The sequence below is a fragment of the Lissotriton vulgaris genome, chromosome 7 (genome assembly GCF_964263255.1).
Source record: "Lissotriton vulgaris chromosome 7, aLisVul1.2, whole genome shotgun sequence".
Classification (NCBI taxonomy): domain Eukaryota; kingdom Metazoa; phylum Chordata; class Amphibia; order Caudata; family Salamandridae; genus Lissotriton; species Lissotriton vulgaris.
In genome coordinates this window covers 1,290,605,837-1,290,627,322 of record NC_141695.1, presented here as the reverse complement: position 1 = coordinate 1,290,627,322, position 21,486 = coordinate 1,290,605,837, and the positions used below count along the sequence as shown (strand labels likewise).

General features: G+C 48.3%; 1 protein-coding gene across 1 annotated transcript in view; it reads left to right on the top strand.

The window, feature by feature from the left end:
* Positions 1-16,021: 16,021 nt before the first annotated feature.
* LOC147703512 (uncharacterized) overlaps positions 16,022-21,486 on the top strand; it is a 42,590-nt gene continuing 37,125 nt past the window's right edge. The window contains exon 1 of the mRNA XM_086931881.1: positions 16,022-16,155. The gene's annotated coding sequence lies outside the window, so the exon portion shown is untranslated. The remainder of the gene's footprint in view (positions 16,156-21,486) is intronic.

Genomic DNA, 21,486 nt, shown 5'->3' with positions numbered 1-21,486 from the left:
TTCCAATCGGCAACTAGATTGTGGCATCCAGGAAGGTACTCCGCAATAACCGTGATCCTGTGTTGCAGACAATAATGCCAAAACTCTTTGGCAATCTCCGCCAGTAATTTCGACCGAGTCCCCCCAGTTTGTTGATGTACCGAACTGCTGATACATTGTCCATCCGGAGAAGTATGCAGCAGTTGGACTGAAGAGGTGAAAGGCACCGGATTGCGAAGGAACCCGCCAGCAGCTCCAAACAGTTGATGTGGAGCGAGAGTTCCTGGGGACCAACGGCCTCCCGTCGAGATCGAACCGCAGCGGGCCCCCCAGCCCCAATGACTGGCATCCGATTCGATCACTACTTCCGGCGTGGATCCGAAGAGGGCTCGTCTGTTCCAAGCCTCCATATGATCCAACCACCATTGCATCTCTGATCTCACTTCCTCCGAGAGAGGAACCTGATCCGAATAACGGAGACCGTTTTGAAGATGACGAATCTTCAGACGCTGCAACGCTCTGTAATGCAGCGGAGCCAGGAAGATCGCCTGCAGAGAAGAAGCTAAGAGACCCACAACTCATGCTAACGATCTCAATGACACAGTCTGACTCGAAATAACGGAAGTCAATTCCCGTTTGATGTACCGAATCTTCTGATTGGGCAAAAGAAGTTGACATGTGAGGGAGTTAACCCTGAACCCCAAGAAATTGATCACCTGAGTGGGATGTAGCACAGATTTGGGAGCATTCACTAGAAATCCGAGAGACTGGAGAAGCTCGATGGTCCACTCCAGATGAGACATCAGCTTGACTGGACAATCCGCCAGAAGGAGGATGTCGTCCAAATAAATGATCAAGCGAACCCCCCGACTGTGAAGCGACTCCACAACCGGCCTCAACAGTTTCGTGAAGCACCAAGGTGCTGACGAAAGACTGAAGGGCAGAACCTGATACTGGTACCAAGTGCCCAGCCACTGAAACTGAAGGAACCGGCGATGCGGACGGAAAATTGGAACAGACAGGTAAGCGTCTTTGAGATCCAGACGAACCATCCAATCCCGTTCCCGTAGAAGATCCCTCAACAGATGGATTCCCTCCATCTTGAAGTGGCGATAGACCACTCCCCCGTTGAACTCCTTCAAATTGAGTACTAACCTCGATCCTCCTCCCTTCTTTTCCACAAGGAAGACTGTGCTGACGAACCCCTTTGGATGACGTACGGTCGGCACAATCGCCCCTTTTAAGACATGTGACTTGAGTTCCTCTGTGATGAACTCTTGATTTCGTTTTGAAAAACAAAGGGGAAAGGGGGGATGGGACTGACTTTGTGGTTGATAAAACTCGATTTTGTACCCCTGAACCGTCTCCAGCACCCATGCATCGCTGGAGATCAAGCGCCAATTGTCTAGGAAATGGCGTATCCTGCCCCCCAGAACAACACTGCATACAGGAATTAAGCTCACCTGAAGTGGCGGAATCTTGATATCCGCCGGAGGTGCCACCGGAGAGTCCTTTCTTGTATTGGCCACGGCCCTTTCTGGAAGGATAGAAATTGGAGCGCTGGGCGTAGCCGGAATCCTGCTGACCTCCTCTATGGGACTGATACCCTCTCTGGTTGGGTGGTTGTTGACCACAGCCGGACGAGCGTCCCCTGTTTCGTCCGGCCCCGGTAAAAACCGGGCGCATGGCCCGTTTCAGTGAGGCCTGGGCTTTATCAATGCTACTAAAAGTACTCACAAATTGTGGCAGCTCCTTCAAACAAGCATTTGCAAAGCAATAGGTCTCGCATTAGGAAAGTTTGAGCTATTGGTATTGTAAATGACAAATGTTTTATTTATGTGTTGGTTTTGAAAATAGCGAAATTAATAGTTTTGTCATTTACAATGCCAATAGTTTTACCTTTCGCAAATGTGACACCTATATCATTTGTAATGCAATATGTGTTGTATTTACGTGACTTAGATGTATTGATATTACAAATAACAATGGCTTTTAATTTTTTTAAATAATTAATACTTGAATAAAAGTTATTGTAATTTATAATGGCAATAGCTTAAACTTTTGTAAATACCTTTTGTGAAGATTATGTTCAGTGTATTTTATTGTGACGAAAATCCAAGAACAGAAGTGAAATATTAACATCTATTTGTGACATTTGTAATAAAGCTTGAAACATTGAGAGAACATATTTGAACCAGTTGTTGAATGGTTGCACAGATTGATGCTGTGGTGGCGCTGAGTGATGTGGTGGTGACGAGTGATGCTGTGGTGTTCAGTGATGCTGTGGTAGCGCATAGTGATGTTGTGGTGCCCCTGAGTGATGCGGTGATGGTGCTGAGAGATGCTGTGGTGATGCGATAGATAGATAGAGTGAGGGTGATAGATAGATAGAGTGAGGGCGATAGATAGATAGAGGGAGGGTGATAGATAGAGTGATGGCGATAGATAGATAGATAGATAGATAGATAGATAGATAGATAGATAGATAGATAGATAGATAGATAGATAGATAGATAGATAGATAGATAGAGGGCGATAGATAGAGTGAGGGCGATAGATAGAGTGAGGGCGATAGATAGAGTGAGGGCGATAGATAGAGTGAGGGCGATAGATAGAGTGAGGGCGATAGATAGAGTAAGGGCGATAGATAGATAGAGTAAGGGCGATAGATAGAGTAAGGGCGATAGAGTGAATGAGATAGATAGAGGGAGGGTGATAGAGGGAGGGTGATAGATAGATAGAGTGAAGTAGATAGATAGATAGAGGGAGGGTGATAGATAGATAGATAGATAGATAGATAGATAGATAGATAGATAGATAGATAGATAGATAGATAGATAGATGGAGGGCGATAGATAAAGGGAGGGCCATAGATAGATAGATAGATAGATAGATAGATAGATAGATAGATAGATAGATAGATAGATAGATAGATAGATAGATAGATAGATAGATAGATAGATAGATACCGTACAATCTATTCCAGTTCCAAGGAAAAGAATCATGTCCGCATTAAGAGCGGGGCAAGAAGGGGAAGAAGGGGTACATAGATTAATATAAAACAGTAACATTAATATCCATCAGTGGTAGGGGGAGAAAGAGGAACCCAGTTTTTAAAAAGCCCTCTACGGAGTACAAAGGGTCTAGGCAGCAGTTTACTCAACAGGTCAAACACACAGATTTTTCTTCCTGCACTTGCCTTGGGCCTGGCTCAGTGTTTACACTATAAACAGTTAAGGGAGCCAGGCGACGGAGCTACACGTCACAAGGATATGGAATGAAAGAATGGAGAGATACACCAGACAAAGTGGAGATAGATGTAAGAATAAAGAGAAAATGCATAGAATGGATAGATAAAAGGGAGAGGACAGATGAGGAATGTGCGGAGAGACGCAGTGGATAAGGGAAGGAGAGAAAGAGTTAAGAGAACAGAGAAATGCAAGGGAGAATAGAGATTAAGAGTGAAGAGCAAATGAAAGAGTGGAGAAAAACAGGTAGTACAGAGAAAAGAAGAGGGTTCAGAGATGCAAGGGAGAATGGAAAGGTTCCGGAGCGAGATGTAGAGCCTAGAGAGCAGAGAAAGAGGAGTTGGTCCGGAGAGAAAGAACAAAAGACAGAGGAAAACCATAAGAGGAGAAATGTGTGAACTGTAAATAAAGATAAAAAGACTGAGGGGAGAATGGGAGCACGTAGGGAAGAGTGAAATGAAGGGATAGAAGAAAGGGGACAAAAAGGGCCTAACGTAATGTAGTAGAAAAAAAGAGAGAGAAGTGGTGAGCTAGACATAGTGCACAATGGAAATATCACTGGAGACTGGATAGAAGGGAAAGTGGAGAGATACGTGTAGGAAAGGTGGGGCGGGGTGAATGAAGAAAAGCAGTGAGATACAGAGCCACTGTGAGGCGGGTAGAAGGAAGATATATATGGAAGTCTGGACAGATATGGCAGACAGAGGCAAGAGCAGGGGACAGTTAAGAGATAGAGGGGACAGAGCGAAAGGGACAAGAATTCAGTACTGCTGCGCAGTCACTCACAGTAAAGGTGAGGATTTCAGCAGGCACAGGCAAAGGATCACACGCTCGGGTGAGAGGCTGACGAGATTCACAGCTCCACCCGAGGTATCACTTGCACAAAGGAAGCCCTTATCTGCCAATAGTCCAATTTCATGCTGACAGGAAAGGGAAAACATCTCTCAACAAGCATTGGCAGCCGCTAAATTAACGTTAAAAAAAAACATTTGGCCTTTGCGAAAAGCTACTCCTCAGCAACTGGTAGTAAAGGGTGACAGTAACACGTTACACATATAATAGGTACACACTCGCTAATGACCACTCGATAGCAACTGCCTTCATCTGAAGAACATAAACTTAGTCAGACAAAGAGAATGTAACCTCACGCAAAAGAGAGAACCACGGTTATCACCACCCAAACTGAGTCCGTACAAACAGCAGCACACAATTCACACCAACACTGAACACTGACACCAGATACGAGAAAACTCCACTAGAATAAAAAAAAATACATCACTGTACTTTTGATAGAGACTACCAAAAGCACATATTCTAAATGCATGATACATACGTACTATATATATGTACACTCCACTTTTAATCCCTTAAGCGCTGCCGTCGGCCAACGGTCGTCACGAGCGCTACCTCCCCAGTGCTGCGCACGACCGTTGGCCGACGGGCCAGCGCTCGTTATTCGAACGTTCAGCACTGGGTGCTGAACGTTCGTAGCAGCTATGAGGTTAAAGGACATTGGACCGAGCACACAGAACACAGTTTAGAGCAGGAAATAGCCACAATCCACCTTTGAGGGAAACAAACGAACATTTAGCAATCACGCCACACTCCTGAAGAATCTCCTCCCCCCCACATCTAACCCCGGATCTTGTGGCTCAGTGGACTAATGCGTTCACTCTAGGTGACTGTTTGACGTTATGGTCGCAGGTTCAAATTCCGGCGGGTCCACTCAGCCTTTCATCATTCGGAGATCGATAAAATGAGTACCATAGAGTTGGGTAACAATAAGCATCTGTTATTCAGCACTAAGTTGCCCACGGGTGAACATGCATTTTGTGATGTTATAAAGCAGTTTCCTCCACCTCTCAGTAAGACAGGAGCACTCCTACTACCAATATGGAGTGAGGAAATGATTTATGTGATATGGTATTCAGAACCTATTACTATTTAGCACCAGGTAGGTCAGCAAACAGTAGAATATGAAATTTTGGAACAGGGCCAATACAAAAACAAAATCCAATGCATACTGGAACCTCGGTAAAGAGCAAATTGCTCTCATACAACACCCTCCATTCTTTCAAAGTGTCTGGAGTCAACACATTTGACGCCTTAGTGCTTATTCACTTAAGCAACACATTGAAGAGTGCACAGGTGTTTGCAACCTCCGTGAAGGTCGATGCACCAACCAAGAAGCTTGCTAGGCAATGGATAGCAGCACCTTCAAACACCACTTTATATGCACTGTTCTGCATTCCTTTTCCCTGGTGGGTGCCTTTCCTGTCCTGACTCCCCCGGCAAAGTTCCCTTTCCCGTACCTAGTGCACTCCTCCACCTCACCACCATGACACAACCATTTCTGCTCCCGCTATAGATTTCTATCCTGGAAACATCGGCGCGGACATGGCGTGACCCGCACAGGTGTGAGATAGGAAACACGACGGGTAAACAGAGGTGTGACGGCAGCGCAGCCGCAAACAAGGATCTTGTTCACAGACTTCAGCGTATTGGATCACGGCGCATGCGCATGCACTGTTCTTTAAAGGGACAGCACACGGATGAGCTGCGCTCGCTAAATTATAGGTTTGTGAATAAAAGAGCACTATCCGTCCGCGCTTGCGCGGTCATTCTAGGCATGTACTGATCATCGGCTGACCACGCTCCACACGTCAATGGTTGTGCTTTTTGTATTTGTTTTTGGTCAGGTTGGTGCAACTACGGGAATGCTAATGTAACAGGCTGAGGCTCGCCGGGCGCGAAGCAGCGCAGTGGGAACGCACGTCGGTGTGAGCGTGCACATCGGATCGCCGGAGAAGTTAGCCGACCTCCGAGTCTGCCTGCTGCAGATACTGACCCGCTGCAGAAGGAGAGGGAATCGCGGAAAGAGCCGGTGAGTGGGGGGGGGGCAGAGAGGGAGGGTGTGTGTGTACCTGTGTGTGTATGTGTGTGTGAACAGCGTGCTGCACGTGGCCATCTCTTGTCTGAATGCTGGTTTGCCTGCGGGACAGGTGATGTGCACGGCTCCGGGAGGCTGGGCATGCGCGTCCACGATGTGCAATCGGCGCTCGTGCCCAGGTCTATGTCCCTTGAAACCCAACTTGGCAGCAATAGGTCTCGAGCAAGACCTAAAAAGGCTGACCGAAAAGTAAGCCCTGCGCTGCAGCCCCCGACTCCGATGCAGAATGCTCTGCCAATTTAGGGTCGAGTTTGAGGAGGATGGACCTCCGTCTCTCACTAGAGAGGGTGCAGTTGGCGTTTCCTAATTGGCAAATCGCCCGCTGTGCCCATTCAATTAACTCATCGGGGTCTACCATGGTAGAGGATTCCTTGGCCACAAAGCCGAGATCTAAAATTTTGGTAAGGGGTCCAAGGAGATCCAAAACTTTGTCCTGGCAAGCACGCCAGGACCGATCCAAACCCTTCTTAGGGTCCTTTGCGAATTTTTTCAAGTATTTCACCATGGTGGAATCCACCTCTGGTGTGTCTGCTAGATTATCTGCCAAATCAGGTCTCGGACCCTCTGACCGGAGACGTGCACGAACCTCCTTTTCAAATGGCTGACGGATATGCTGTTGCACATACTCCGCCACAGCAGGGGAAGGGAGCCACACAGTGGAATGCTGATGTACAATATCAGCCGGCTCAAAAGTTAGCACAGGAGGATGAGTAGGGGCATCCATGAAATGCTCCTTGCATTTTCTCTTTTTTGGCGGAGGAGGAATAATCTCTGAGGATGAAGAAGAGTGTTGGTCATCACTGTCCGCCTCATCTGCGAAAGATTTGGATTTGGAAGAGGATAAGGTTTGAGCTAACCTGCGAAAGTCAGAGGCATGTGGGTTGCCTGTAGAAGTTGTAGATTTTTTTGACGCAGGCACCCAACCTTGTTGTTGTGCATATTTGGTTAAATGGCGTTTAAGGGGGGTAATGGCGCGAACAAGCGCTTTATTCACTGAATGATGAACCCCTTTGTCTAGATGTTTCCACCAAGTCCTGCTCCAGGAATTCTGACCCTTCCTCCTCATAGTCACCTTCCTCATCGTAATAATATGACTCACTCATGGTACACATGTAGTGTAGATAGTAATGCCCACTTGGTGACTGAAAAAATCCGGTTTGCCAGTGGCAAAAGTCTGGGGGAGTGAAAAAAAACCGCAGAAAGCAATACAAAGCAGTCAAACTGCACCAAAAATAATGTTAGAGGGTGGAGGGAGGGCTTGCTGGCAACAAGAAAACCTCAATCTAGGCAAAACCTATGCTCAAGTAACAACCGGGGCCTTTTCCTCAAGCTCCGGCGTCAATAGGGTACAGCTGTGAGGCCGTGGGCGTTGTTGTCTCAAAGACGAACAGTCAGCCGGCCCCGTCCCGAGGAATGCTAGGAACGATAGAAATGCTCACCGTGCATGCGCTGTAACCGGCGTGCCCCACAGACAATGAGCAAAAACAACAAGTGATGGACCGAATGTGGATCAATTTCACACATTCCCCCAGTCAAAAGATCTGGGCCCGAATCCATCGTTTTTTTGCACTCCGCACCACCCTGGGTTAGACAATGGCGATATGCAAATCAGCTCTGACCCTGTTGCCCCATGGGAACAGTCCAGTCTGAACTACAAAAGCCATGTCCTTCCCAGAACGGAATCAATCATCCGAGGACCGGACCGGTTTCGAGGTAACACCTCTCATCAGCTTGACTCCAAGTGGTGTGGAGTGCCTGGGACCCACGTCTGGGCATCCCCAGCGCACTTAGGGCGGCAATTGCAAAAACAACAAGTGATGGACCGAATGTGGATCAATTTCACACATTCCCCCAGTCAAAAGATCTGGGCCCGAATCCATCGTTTTTTTGCACTCCACACCACCCTGGGTTAGACAATGGCGATATGCAAATCAGCTCTGACCCTGTTGCCCCATGGGAACAGTCCAGTCTGAACTACAAAAGCCATGTCCTTCCCAGAACGGAATCAAGCATCCGAGGACCGGACCGGTTTCGAGGTAACACCTCTCATCAGCCTGGCTAGCTTGACTCCAAGTGGTGTGGAGTGCCTGGGACCCACGTCTGGGCATCCCCAGCGCACTTAGGGCGGCAATTGCAAAAACAACAAGTGATGGACCGAATGTGGATCAATTTCACACATTCCCCCAGTCAAAAGATCTGGGCCCGAATCCATCGTTTTTTTGCACTCCACACCACCCTGGGTTAGACAATGGCGATATGCAAATCAGCTCTGACCCTGTTGCCCCATGGGAACAGTCCAGTCTGAACTACAAAAGCCATGTCCTTCCCAGAACGGAATCAAGCATCCGAGGACCGGACCGGTTTCGAGGTAACACCTCTCATCAGCCCGGCTAGCTTGACTCCAAGTGGTGTGGAGTGCCTGGGACCCACGTCTGGGCATCCCCAGCGCACTTAGGGCGGCAATTGCAAAAACAACAAGTGATGGACCGAATGTGGATCAATTTCACACATTCCCCCAGTCAAAAGATCTGGGCCCGAATCCATCGTTTTTTTGCACTCCACACCACCCTGGGCTAGACAATGGCGATATGCAAATCAGCTCTGACCCTGTTGCCCCATGGGAACAGTCCAGTCTGAACTACAAAAGCCATGTCCTTCCCAGAACGGAATCAAGCATCCGAGGACCGGACCGGTTTCGAGGTAACACCTCTCATCAGCCCGGCTAGCTTGACTCCAAGTGGTGTGGAGTGCCTGGGACCCACGTCTGGGCATCCCCAGCACACTTAGGGCGGCAATTGCAAAAACAACAAGTGATGGACCGAATGTGGATCAATTTCACACATTCCCCCAGTCAAAAGATCTGGGCCCGAATCCATCGTTTTTTTGCACTCCACACCACCCTGGGTTAGACAGTGGCGATATGCAAATCAGCTCTGACCCTGTTGCCCCATGGGAACAGTCCAGTCTGAACTACAAAAGCCATGTCCTTCCCAGAACGGAATCAAGCATCCGAGGACCGGACCGGTTTCGAGGTAACACCTCTCATCAGCCCGGCTAGCTTGACTCCAAGTGGTGTGGAGTGCCTGGGACCCACGTCTGGGCATCCCCAGCGCACTTAGGGCGGCAATTGCAAAAACAACAAGTGATGGACCGAATGTGGATCAATTTCACACATTCCCCCAGTCAAAAGATCTGGGCCCGAATCCATCGTTTTTTTGCACTCCACACCACCCTGGGTTAGACAATGGCGATATGCAAATCAGCTCTGACCCTGTTGCCCCATGGGAACAGTCCAGTCTGAACTACAAAAGCCATGTCCTTCCCAGAACGGAATCAAGCATCCGAGGACCGGACCGGTTTCGAGGTAACACCTCTCATCAGCCCGGCTAGCTTGACTCCAAGTGGTGTGGAGTGCCTGGGACCCACGTCTGGGCATCCCCAGCGCACTTAGGGCGGCAATTGCAAAAACAACAAGTGATGGAACGAATGTGGATCAATTTCACACATTCCCCCAGTCAAAAGATCTGGGCCCGAATCCGTCGTTTTTTTGCACTCCACACCACCCTGGGTTAGACAATGGCGATATGCAAATCAGCTCTGACCCTGTTGCCCCATGGGAACAGTCCAGTCTGAACTACAAAAGCCATGTCCTTCCCAGAACGGAATCAAGCATCCGAGGACCGGACCGGTTTCGAGGTAACACCTCTCATCAGCCCGGCTAGCTTGACTCCAAGTGGTGTGGAGTGCCTGGGACCCACGTCTGGGCATCCCCAGCGCACTTAGGGCGGCAATTGCAAAAACAACAAGTGATGGACCGAATGTGGATCAATTTCACACATTCCCCCAGTCAAAAGATCTGGGCCCGAATCCATCGTTTTTTTGCACTCCACACCACCCTGGGTTAGACAATGGCGATATGCAAATCAGCTCTGACCCTGTTGCCCCATGGGAACAGTCCAGTCTGAACTACAAAAGCCATGTCCTTCCCAGAACGGAATCAAGCATCCGAGGACCGGACCGGTTTCGAGGTAACACCTCTCATCAGCCCGGCTAGCTTGACTCCAAGTGGTGTGGAGTGCCTGGGACCCACGTCTGGGCATCCCCAGCGCACTTAGGGCGGCAATTGCAAAAACAACAAGTGATGGACCGAATGTGGATCAATTTCACACATTCCCCCAGTCAAAAGATCTGGGCCCGAATCCATCGTTTTTTTGCACTCCACACCACCCTGGGTTAGACAATGGCGATATGCAAATCAGCTCTGACCCTGTTGCCCCATGGGAACAGTCCAGTCTGAACTACAAAAGCCATGTCCTTCCCAGAACGGAATCAAGCATCCGAGGACCGGACCGGTTTCGAGGTAACACCTCTCATCAGCCCGGCTAGCTTGACTCCAAGTGGTGTGGAGTGCCTGGGACCCACGTCTGGGCATCCCCAGCGCACTTAGGGCGGCAATTGCAAAAACAACAAGTGATGGACCGAATGTGGATCAATTTCACACATTCCCCCAGTCAAAAGATCTGGGCCCGAATCCATCGTTTTTTTGCACTCCACACCACCCTGGGTTAGACAATGGCGATATGCAAATCAGCTCTGACCCTGTTGCCCCATGGGAAAAGTCCAGTCTGAACTACAAAAGCAATGTCCTTCCCAGTACGGAATCAAGCATCCGAGGACCGGACCGGTTTCGAGGTAACACCTCTCATCAGCCCGGCTAGCTTGACTCCAAGTGGTGTGGAGTGCCTGGGACCCACGTCTGGGCATCCCCAGCGCACTTAGGGCGGCAATTGCAAAAACAACAAGTGATGGACCGAATGTGGATCAATTTCACACATTCCCCCAGTCAAAAGATCTGGGCCCGAATCCATCGTTTTTTTGCACTCCACACCACCCTGGGTTAGACAATGGCGATATGCAAATCAGCTCTGACCCTGTTGCCCCATGGGAACAGTCCAGTCTGAACTACAAAAGCCATGTCCTTCCCAGAACGGAATCAAGCATCCGAGGACCGGACCGGTTTCGAGGTAACACCTCTGATCAGCCCGGCTAGCTTGACTCCAAGTGGTGTGGAGTGCCTGGGACCCACGTCTGGGCATCCCCAGCGCACTTAGGGCGGCAATTGCAAAAACAACAAGTGATGGACCGAATGTGGATCAATTTCACACATTCCCCCAGTCAAAAGATCTGGGCCCGAATCCATCATTTTTTTGCACTCCACACCACCCTGGGTTAGACAATGGCGATATGCAAATCAGCTCTGACCCTGTTGCCCCATGGGAACAGTCCAGTCTGAACTACAAAAGCCATGTCCTTCCCAGAACGGAATCAAGCATCCGAGGACCGGACCGGTTTCGAGGTAACACCTCTCATCAGCCCGGCTAGCTTGACTCCAAGTGGTGTGGAGTGCCTGGGACCCACGTCTGGGCATCCCCAGCGCACTTAGGGCGGCAATTGCAAAAACAACAAGTGATGGACCGAATGTGGATCAATTTCACACATTCCCCCAGTCAAAAGATCTGGGCCCGAATCCATCGTTTTTTTGCACTCCACACCACCCTGGGTTAGACAATGGCGATATGCAAATCAGCTCTGACCCTGTTGCCCCAAGGGAACAGTCCAGTCTGAACTACAAAAGCCATGTCCTTCCCAGAACGGAATCAAGCATCCGAGGACCGGACCGGTTTCGAGGTAACACCTCTCATCAGCCCGGCTAGCTTGACTCCAAGTGGTGTGGAGTGCCTGGGACCCACGTCTGGGCATCCCCAGCGCACTTAGGGCGGCAATTGCAAAAACAACAAGTGATGGACCGAATGTGGATCAATTTCACACATTCCCCCAGTCAAAAGATCTGGGCCCGAATCCATCGTTTTTTTGCACTCCACACCACCCTGGGTTAGACAATGGCGATATGCAAATCAGCTCTGACCCTGTTGCCCCATGGGAACAGTCCAGTCTGAACTACAAAAGCCATGTCCTTCCCAGAACGGAATCAAGCATCCGAGGACCGGACCGGTTTCGAGGTAACACCTCTCATCAGCCCGGCTAGCTTGACTCCAAGTGGTGTGGAGTGCCTGGGACCCACGTCTGGGCATCCCCAGCGCACTTAGGCCGGTCCGGTCCTCGGATGCTTGATTCCGTTCTGGGAAGGACATGGCTTTTGTAGTTCGGACTGGACTGTTCTCATGGGGCACAGGGTCAGAGCTGATTTGCATATCGCCATTGTCTAACCCAGGGTGGTGTGGAGTGCAAAAAAACGATGGATTTGGGCCCAGATCTTTGGACTGGGGTGAGTGTGTGACATTGATCCACATTCGGTCCATCACCTGTTGTTTTTGCATATTCCGCCCTAAGTGCGCTGGGGATGCCCAGACGTGGGTCCCAGGCACTCCACACCACTGGAGTCAAGCTAGCCGGGCTGATGAGAGGTGTTACCTCGAAACCGGTCCGGTCCTCGGATGCTTGATTCCGTTCTGGGAAGGACATGGCTTTTGTAGTTCGGACTGGACTGTTCTCATGGGGCACAGGGTCAGAGCTGATTTGCATATCGCCATTGTGTAACCCAGGGTGGTGTGGAGTGCAAAAAAACGATGGATTTGGGCCCAGATCTTTGGACTGGGGTGAGTGTGTGACATTGATCCACATTCGGTCCATCACCAGTTGTTTTTGCATATTCCGCCCTAAGTGCGCTGGGGATGCCCAGACGTGGGTCCCAGGCACTCCACACCACTGGAGTCAAGCTAGCCGGGCTGATGAGAGGTGTTACCTCGAAACCGGTCCGGTCCTCGGATGCTTGATTCCGTTCTGGGAAGGACATGGCTTTTGTAGTTCGGACTGGACTGTTCTCATGGGGCACAGGGTCAGAGCTGATTTGCATATCGCCATTGTCTAACCCAGGGTGGTGTGGAGTGCAAAAAAACGATGGATTTGGGCCCAGATCTTTGGACTGGGGTGAGTGTGTGACATTGATCCACATTCGGTCCATCACCTGTTGTTTTTGCATATTCCGCCCTAAGTGCGCTGGGGATGCCCAGACGTGGGTCCCAGGCACTCCACACCACTGGAGTCAAGCTAGCCGGGCTGATGAGAGGTGTTACCTCGAAACCGGTCCGGTCCTCGGATGCTTGATTCCGTTCTGGGAAGGACATGGCTTTTGTAGTTCGGACTGGACTGTTCTCATGGGGCACAGGGTCAGAGCTGATTTGCATATCGCCATTGTCTAACCCAGGGTGGTGTGGAGTGCAAAAAAACGATGGATTTGGGCCCAGATCTTTGGACTGGGGTGAGTGTGTGACATTGATCCACATTCGGTCCATCACCTGTTGTTTTTGGATATTCCGCCCCAAGTGCGCTGGGGATGCCCAGACGTGGGTCCCAGGCACTCCACACCACTGGAGTCAAGCTAGCCGGGCTGATGAGAGGTGTTACCTCGAAACCGGTCCGGTCCTCGGATGCTTGATTCCGTTCTGGGAAGGACATGGCTTTTGTAGTTCGGACTGGACTGTTCTCATGGGGCACAGGGTCAGAGCTGATTTGCATATCGCCATTGTCTAACCCAGGGTGGTGTGGAGTGCAAAAAAACGATGGATTTGGGCCCAGATCTTTGGACTGGGGTGAGTGTGTGACATTGATCCACATTCGGTCCATCACCTGTTGTTTTTGCATATTCCGCCCTAAGTGCGCTGGGGATGCCCAGACGTGGGTCCCAGGCACTCCACACCACTGGAGTCAAGCTAGCCGGGCTGATGAGAGGTGTTACCTCGAAACCGGTCCGGTCCTCGGATGCTTGATTCCGTTCTGGGAAGGACATGGCTTTTGTAGTTCGGACTGGACTGTTCTCATGGGGCACAGGGTCAGAGCTGATTTGCATATCGCCATTGTCTAACCCAGGGTGGTGTGGAGTGCAAAAAAACGATGGATTTGGGCCCAGATCTTTGGACTGGGGTGAGTGTGTGACATTGATCCACATTCGGTTCATCACCTGTTGTTTTTGCATATTCCGCCCCAAGTGCGCTGGGGATGCCCAGACGTGGGTCCCAGGCACTCCACACCACTGGAGTCAAGCTAGCCGGGCTGATGAGAGGTGTTACCTCGAAACCGGTCCGGTCCTCGGATGCTTGATTCCGTTCTGGGAAGGACATGGCTTTTGTAGTTCGGACTGGACTGTTCACATGGGGCACAGGGTCAGAGCTGATTTGCATATCGCCATTGTCTAACCCAGGGTGGTGTGGAGTGCAAAAAAACGATGGATTTGGGCCCAGATCTTTGGACTGGGGTGAGTGTGTGACATTGATCCACATTCGGTCCATCACCTGTTGTTTTTGCATATTCCGCCCTAAGTGCGCTGGGGATGCCCAGACGTGGGTCCCAGGCACTCCACACCACTGGAGTCAAGCTAGCCGGGCTGATGAGAGGTGTTACCTCGAAACCGGTCCGGTCCTCGGATGCTTGATTCCGTTCTGGGAAGGACATGGCTTTTGTAGTTCGGACTGGACTGTTCTCATGGGGCACAGGGTCAGAGCTGATTTGCATATCGCCATTGTCTAACCCAGGGTGGTGTGGAGTGCAAAAAAACGATGGATTTGGGCCCAGATCTTTGGACTGGGGTGAGTGTGTGACATTGATCCACATTCGGTCCATCACCTGTTGTTTTTCCACAGACAATGAGCAGCTTGCGCTGGACACGCGCGAGGCTGCTCTGCCCCCAGCTCCTCTCCACAAACAGCGGGAACACAGGCGACACGCGCCCAGACCCGGGAGGTGACACACGCTCCCTGCCGCAAACCCGGAAATCAAGCGGCAATGAAATGTAAAAAGCGCCGAAGCGAAACAAAAGCGCGAACCAAGCGCTAACCAAACGCGGCAGCAAGCGCGAGCACAGCGCTAATGAAAACAGCGTAAATACATTCAAATATCAATGACAATAAGAAGGAAAGCACTTATCTGGCTGCGGAGCATCAAAGAAAGAGGAAGTGGGATTGTCTTCATGGCTATTTATATTACAGACTCTATGGTTGTTACCCAAGTGTTTCTGGGTATTGTAGTTTTACATGGCTGCTGGGCATTTCTAAATAAAGAAATGAGACTAGCATAATCGGAGCCTCCTGTCCTGCAATAGAATTCCCGCTGACTGCCTTAACTTATTTTATTACATTTTACTTTAAGCTGCAAGTTATGTTATATGTCGCTCCCTGAAAGTGAAAGACTAAAACAACTACAGAATATTTTTTTTTTTAGGGACACCTTAGACCCCCGCCCCCATTGTATGCAGCATCACAGTTCCCATACTTTTTGTATGCATGCAGCACATTATAATGTGAGAGTACCGAGAGCAAACAGGCCCTTTAAACAGAGTACCTACACTTATATATTTCCAATTAAAGCACTGGTTACGAGTGAGTGACACACACCAAAGTCCATCTCTACCTCATTAAGACAATTCTAGAGAGAAAAAGCCTAGGTACACCATCCCATGCTCACTCGATAAAGCCGGTATCAGGAGAGTAACTATCTCCGAACACAAGCAACTTCCGCCATATGAACAACACACATGCGCAGCTCCTCCTGAGCAGAGATAGCACTGAGAAAAAAAAGGCGAGCTGTCATTCGAAGAAAAACAGAGAAATCAAACACAACGGCCTTCCTTTCGGAGCACAGAGCTCAGAATTAACACTTGCTCGCAAGACCATACTACGGATCCACAACATTCATTCAAAATACACGTCTACCATCGAACTGCAGTCTTCTTCTAAGATCTCGCGCGAACTCACCTTGGGAGCTGCAATTGCGCATGCGCAAAGTTGAGACAGGACTTTCGCCTTTGTTAACCTACAAGTGCTATCCATTTAGCATTTTCAGGAAAGAAGAAAAAATAAACCAGTGTCCTCTGCGAGACATTAATAGAGGTAAAAGAAGGGCGATTACCGGAGCCCATCCAACCTTCAGACTGAGAAAAAAGGCAAGCGCTGGCTTCGCACTTCGGTATGTTAACGTTTTCTTTGTAGTATATTACAATTACGTTGGTTTCAGGGGCATTATGATTACTGTTATTCCTTTTCTGGAGGTCTGAAGTTTTGTTTACACAGAACCAGTGAACAGGGCGCATGGGGATGGGAATTATGTTAAATGCTGATGCTGTCGTAATATTTATCTTTATTAAGTAGTGTTTGCTCTGGCATTGCCAGCAGGGTGATAGAATGCTGTACAGTGAGATCCAATTTACAATATCAGTGTACAATAGCAGAATAGAAAGATGGTTTCTCTTCAACAGAAAAAAACAAGCCATAGCTCTAACATACAAAGAAAGTGCGCTATTTGAGAGTTACGTATTATGGACGGAAATGGGATACATAATTAAGCCACTAGGCGATTATCTGCATATGTTCGCGTGCAAGTTTGGTGGGTGAGGTACACGGTGGGTGCAACTGAATCAGTGGAGCATTTGAGAATGGAGGTCTCTTTGAAGTGCAGTGTTTTATATTTGTTTCTTGGAATCCTGGTTTTGCCAGAAAGCTCTAGTTTTGTTTGGGGGCGGGGAGGCACTGTTGTGTTAGACCTTACAGGTGTGACATGCAATCTTGTAAGTAGAAAGAGCTTCATGAATATACAATTTTAGAGAATTGAGTGCCGGAGTGATTCTGTCAAATTGGCTTGCACATGTGATTACTCTGGCTGCAGAGTGGAGGATGCCCTTAAGAGGGGGTAACGTCGGATTTAAGTAACTCAGTTATTTGTGCATTCCTATACTATTAGCATTACAGGTACGAGAGCTAACGATTACTTACGCCCATGCCATGCACTGCTTTTGACCTCACATATGACACGCCACGTTGGTCCCATTAATAAAAAAATCAGGCGCCGACCCTTCCAACCTCTCAAACTATCGACCCATATCGCTTCTCCCTTTTGGTGCTAAGATCCTAGAAGCCCATGTAGCTAGCTGTATCTCGGGCTTCATAGAGACATCCGACTTCCTAGAACCCAATCAAGCCGGCTTCCGCCAGGCGCACTCTACTGAGTCGGTGATCCTAGCGGTCCTGGACACTATGGGGTCTAATGCCGACAAGGGCATACATCAGGCCTTGGTGCTTCTAGACCTGTCGGCAGTGTTCGACACGGTGGATCATACCATCTTATTACACCGTGTCGAACAGGCCGGCCTGCGAGGCACGGCCCTTGGTTGGATTAAGTCCTTTCTGAATGACCGTTACCAGGCTGTCAAACTTGAGAACTTTACGGCGCCCAAACTTCCCACCATCTGCGGCGTCCCGCAGGGCTCATCACTGTCCCCCCTCCTGTTCAATCTATACCTCAAACCACTGCTGCATTCATTAAAAAACAGGAACGTTACCATATACAATTATGCAGACGATCTGCAGCTAATATTCCCATTAAATTCCTCAGACGCCGTCGAAGAATTTCAGGCCACTATGTTGCACATCCAAAGGTGGATGGAGACGGACCATCTAAAACTTAACCCCGGAAAGACCGAGCTGGTACTCCCGGGTAAAAGCGCAACTAGCTGGGGCCCTCACTTTTGGCCACCCTCTATGGGATCTCCCCCGTCTCCCTCTCCATCGGTAAAAAGTCTTGGGATCACCCTTAACACTGATTTATCACTAAAAAGTCAGGTGGGAACTGTGATCTCTTCAGATTTCTTCCAGTTACGGAAGATGAAGAAAATCGCTCACCTGCTCACACACTCCGCCCTCATCCAGGTGGTAATCGCTTTGGTCCTTTCCCGCCTTGATTTTTCTAACTCCATCTATCTAGGTATGCCCTTGGCTCTCTCCAATCGGTTGCAGATAGTGCAAAATCAAGCGGCCAGACTAATATTCAAATGTAACGGCAGGAGCTCGGCGAAACCACTGCTAGCCACCCTTCATTGGCTACCTATAGCCCAACGGATAATTTTCAAAGTAAGCTGTCTGACCTTCAAGGCTCTTCATGGAAAAAGCCCCAAGTTCATAAACCATCTCATAAACAGACACAAACCGACTCGCAATCTCCGCTCTGCCCACCTGTCTCTCCTCACCTTGCCCCCTTTTAAAAAGAAACGCCTCGGCGGATGCCGATTCACCTATCTGGCCCCAAAGATCTGGAACTCACTTCCCCTCTCACTTCTCAGCTGCACCAATCTAATGCAATTCAGGGGAGCACTGAAGACTTGGTTATTCAAACAAGCACACGGTTAGGCTACTGCTCACTATCTTCCTCTTCTCTAGCGCCATGAAACCTCTGGGTGCCCGTGCGCTATACAAATTATGAATAACATAACATAACATAACATCACTCATGACATGTTTTATGACATCATTTATGACATCACTCATGACATTTAAAATGACAACAGTAATGACATCGCTAATGACATCAGCCAAGCTTATTTTGTACACCATGCTCTATAAACAGCTATAGCATTACAGTTCTGAATGCAAGTACAAAATAGCTCATGAGCCATCATTAATGCCATCACAGAAACAACTCCCTTTGGTGTAGAAAGCATTAGTTATGTGCCTTTTTGACACTATACTATACACTTTACAGGTAGCAATGTTCACATGAACAATAATCCACAAATACATGAGAAACACTATTTGCACATGGTGGTAAATCTATATACAGCTGTTCTGAGAAAACTAAGTTCATAAAAATACTGAACGTCTGTTCCAAAGGAATGCCCTGCTATGGACAGCTTTTAACTGAAACAGACCCCTGGCGTTCACTGAACCAACATTAAGAAATTAGGTTGATATGGGTAGAGAAGTGGGTACTGCAAACAATAATCACTGTATGGAGAGAGTTAACCCTGTACCAGACTGTCTGCAGACAGTGAAACGCTAATGAGAAACACACCATAGAGTATTAAAAAGTGTCTACTAAGAACAGTGTACAGTCTTTGCAACACTTGGCAAAAAAGACACTATCGGCTTAAAGTAAGCAACGTCTGAAGGTGCTAAAGATTATTTCCATTTTCAAGCTTTATTTCAGTAATTATAGACCATAAAAGCAGAAAATATAATACATACATCACTGTATTTGGGCAATAAAAACATCAATGAACATTATAAAATATGACCAGAATACAAATGAATTAATCAAGTTTCATAACAGTTAAAAAAGATGTTAACATTTAAAAAGAAGTTAAAACAACGATTTTATAAAGTGATGGTGTTAAAACAGTAGAAAATACAAAGAGGACATTTAACATATGCAGGGGGAATTTAAAAATATACGACGCCTATGCCACATAAAATTGAGGAAACTGGACACAGCAAAGACAATCGGAGGATGGGTGTCAGTTCTCAAAACTCTATAGGCTCAAAACTCTATAGGCCACCAGACACTCCCTATACCCCAAGTTCCTGCAAAGTGGTTCGAGCCAATGCCTCCTGGCTGCATTATAGCCAGGACAAAAGAAGAAAACACGAATGGTTGACTCTTCTTGGCTGTTACAAGCAGGACATCCAATGGGAGAAGCTTTTGACCATTTGTTTGTAAATGCATGAACCGTCTGGGAACCCAATCTGAATTGTATATATAACTTCCTTGCCATGGATGGTTGAACAACATCAAGGAAAGACTCAAATAGATACTGGTCTTTAAAAAATTAAGAAAGTCAGAAGTTAGGCGGCCTAGTTTTGTGCACCCCTGAGTTTCAGCCAGTCTAAGCAGTTTGTAAGCTTTAATTAGTTCTAGCCGCTAAAGATTATACTACCTGCAGCTGTAGTGAATATTTTACAGATAGCCCATCTGTCATGTTCGACTCTTCACAGAGAAACACTTCCTTTTACACAAATATTAAATTCGGGAAATCTATCATTAAGTCTAATATGAAAATTCTCCAGATCGGAAGTTGTAATGAAAAGGTAATCAGTTTCTTTAGAGTGCTGTGTAGATATAATAGTACATTTAACAAATTGTGGGAAATGGGATTCCACACAATTTATTTTATCTTAACTAAACATTCAGTGGCAAAAGGGTCAATGTTGGACTTGGCCCTTCTTGCAGGGTCATCCCTGAACTTTTTGCCTTCCTCCTAGCCTTTTTTAGGTCGAGCCTAGAGCAGAGCGCATGCGCTGCTTGCAAGACTTTTAGTAAGGGGCTTCCGAAAGCTCACCACACGCTTGTGCATGTGCTTTTGTTTTTCTCACAGGCTATTGGGCTTCGCATGCATCTTTCTAAGAAAGAAAGCACGTAATTGGGCAAATACCGGTGCATGTCCTGCCTATTGCTTGTGGTTACCCGTACGGGCCACATCTGTTTTCAATTATCTTGCACAGATGCCTGCGAGGTAATGCAAAACAGATGTCACGCAGTTGCGCACACGTGCACACCACTCGCATGCTCGTTCTTAGGAGGTACATTGTTTTCCATTTCCAGCGCTGCTCCACTTGGCCCTTTTGGTCACACTTAAAGCACTGTAGTCCGACTTCTGGCTGCCCGGGGCTCTTTTTGAGATTCTGTAGCGCCTTCAGCCATATGCTCATCACCTGCCACTAGAACTGGCACTTCCTGCCAAATCATGGGCTTCTACCAGCCACTCGTGTGCCCCAAAACACACTGAAGTTTTCTCAGAGATAAATATGGCATAGTCCTCTGTAGCGCCTCCAACCATATGCTCATCACCTGACAATATAACTGGCATTCCTACCAACTCATGGGTTTCTGCCGGCCGTTCCTGTGCCCCAAAACACACCGACGTCTTCTCAGACATTGATACGGCACAGGCTTCTGCACTACTCTGCAGCTGTAGTGTTTCTTCATATTCTGCCAGCACGCGGAATTCAAATCCCTTGTTGATGCTGGAGTAGTATCTTCCCGGGCCAGTCAGCTCTCACGCTCCTTTTGCCAGCAGACGCAGCTGGCAGCAGGTTTCCGGCTTGCAAAGTTTCGGGACACACAGTTTTTTGGGGTGTCGGTCCCCTTGTGGCTGAGCAATGTTTTCCGGGGCAGCTCAGCAACTGCTTCCAGTGCAGCGGAGGTCAATTTCTTCAGTATTAGATAGCCATGATGCTTGGTGCAACCAATCGCAGGAGCTTAGCGCGAGGTGTAGCCAGACAGATCCTCCCAACGCGGCACCCTGGCCTGTCCATCACAACAGACCCAGCTTTCCCAATTATCTCTCTGGTTGGCGATGGTTAGAGTTGGAAGCGAAGAAAAATAAGCCTGGTGTTCGTGGGGCATTAGGTAAAGTGCACGCTCTGGTTTCTTCAGATTGTGAGGCTAATATCAGTGTTTCCTCTAAACAAACTCAATAGAAATTAGAGCAAAATAATTTCACGGTGTCGCTTTGGCGACTTAACTTTCTTA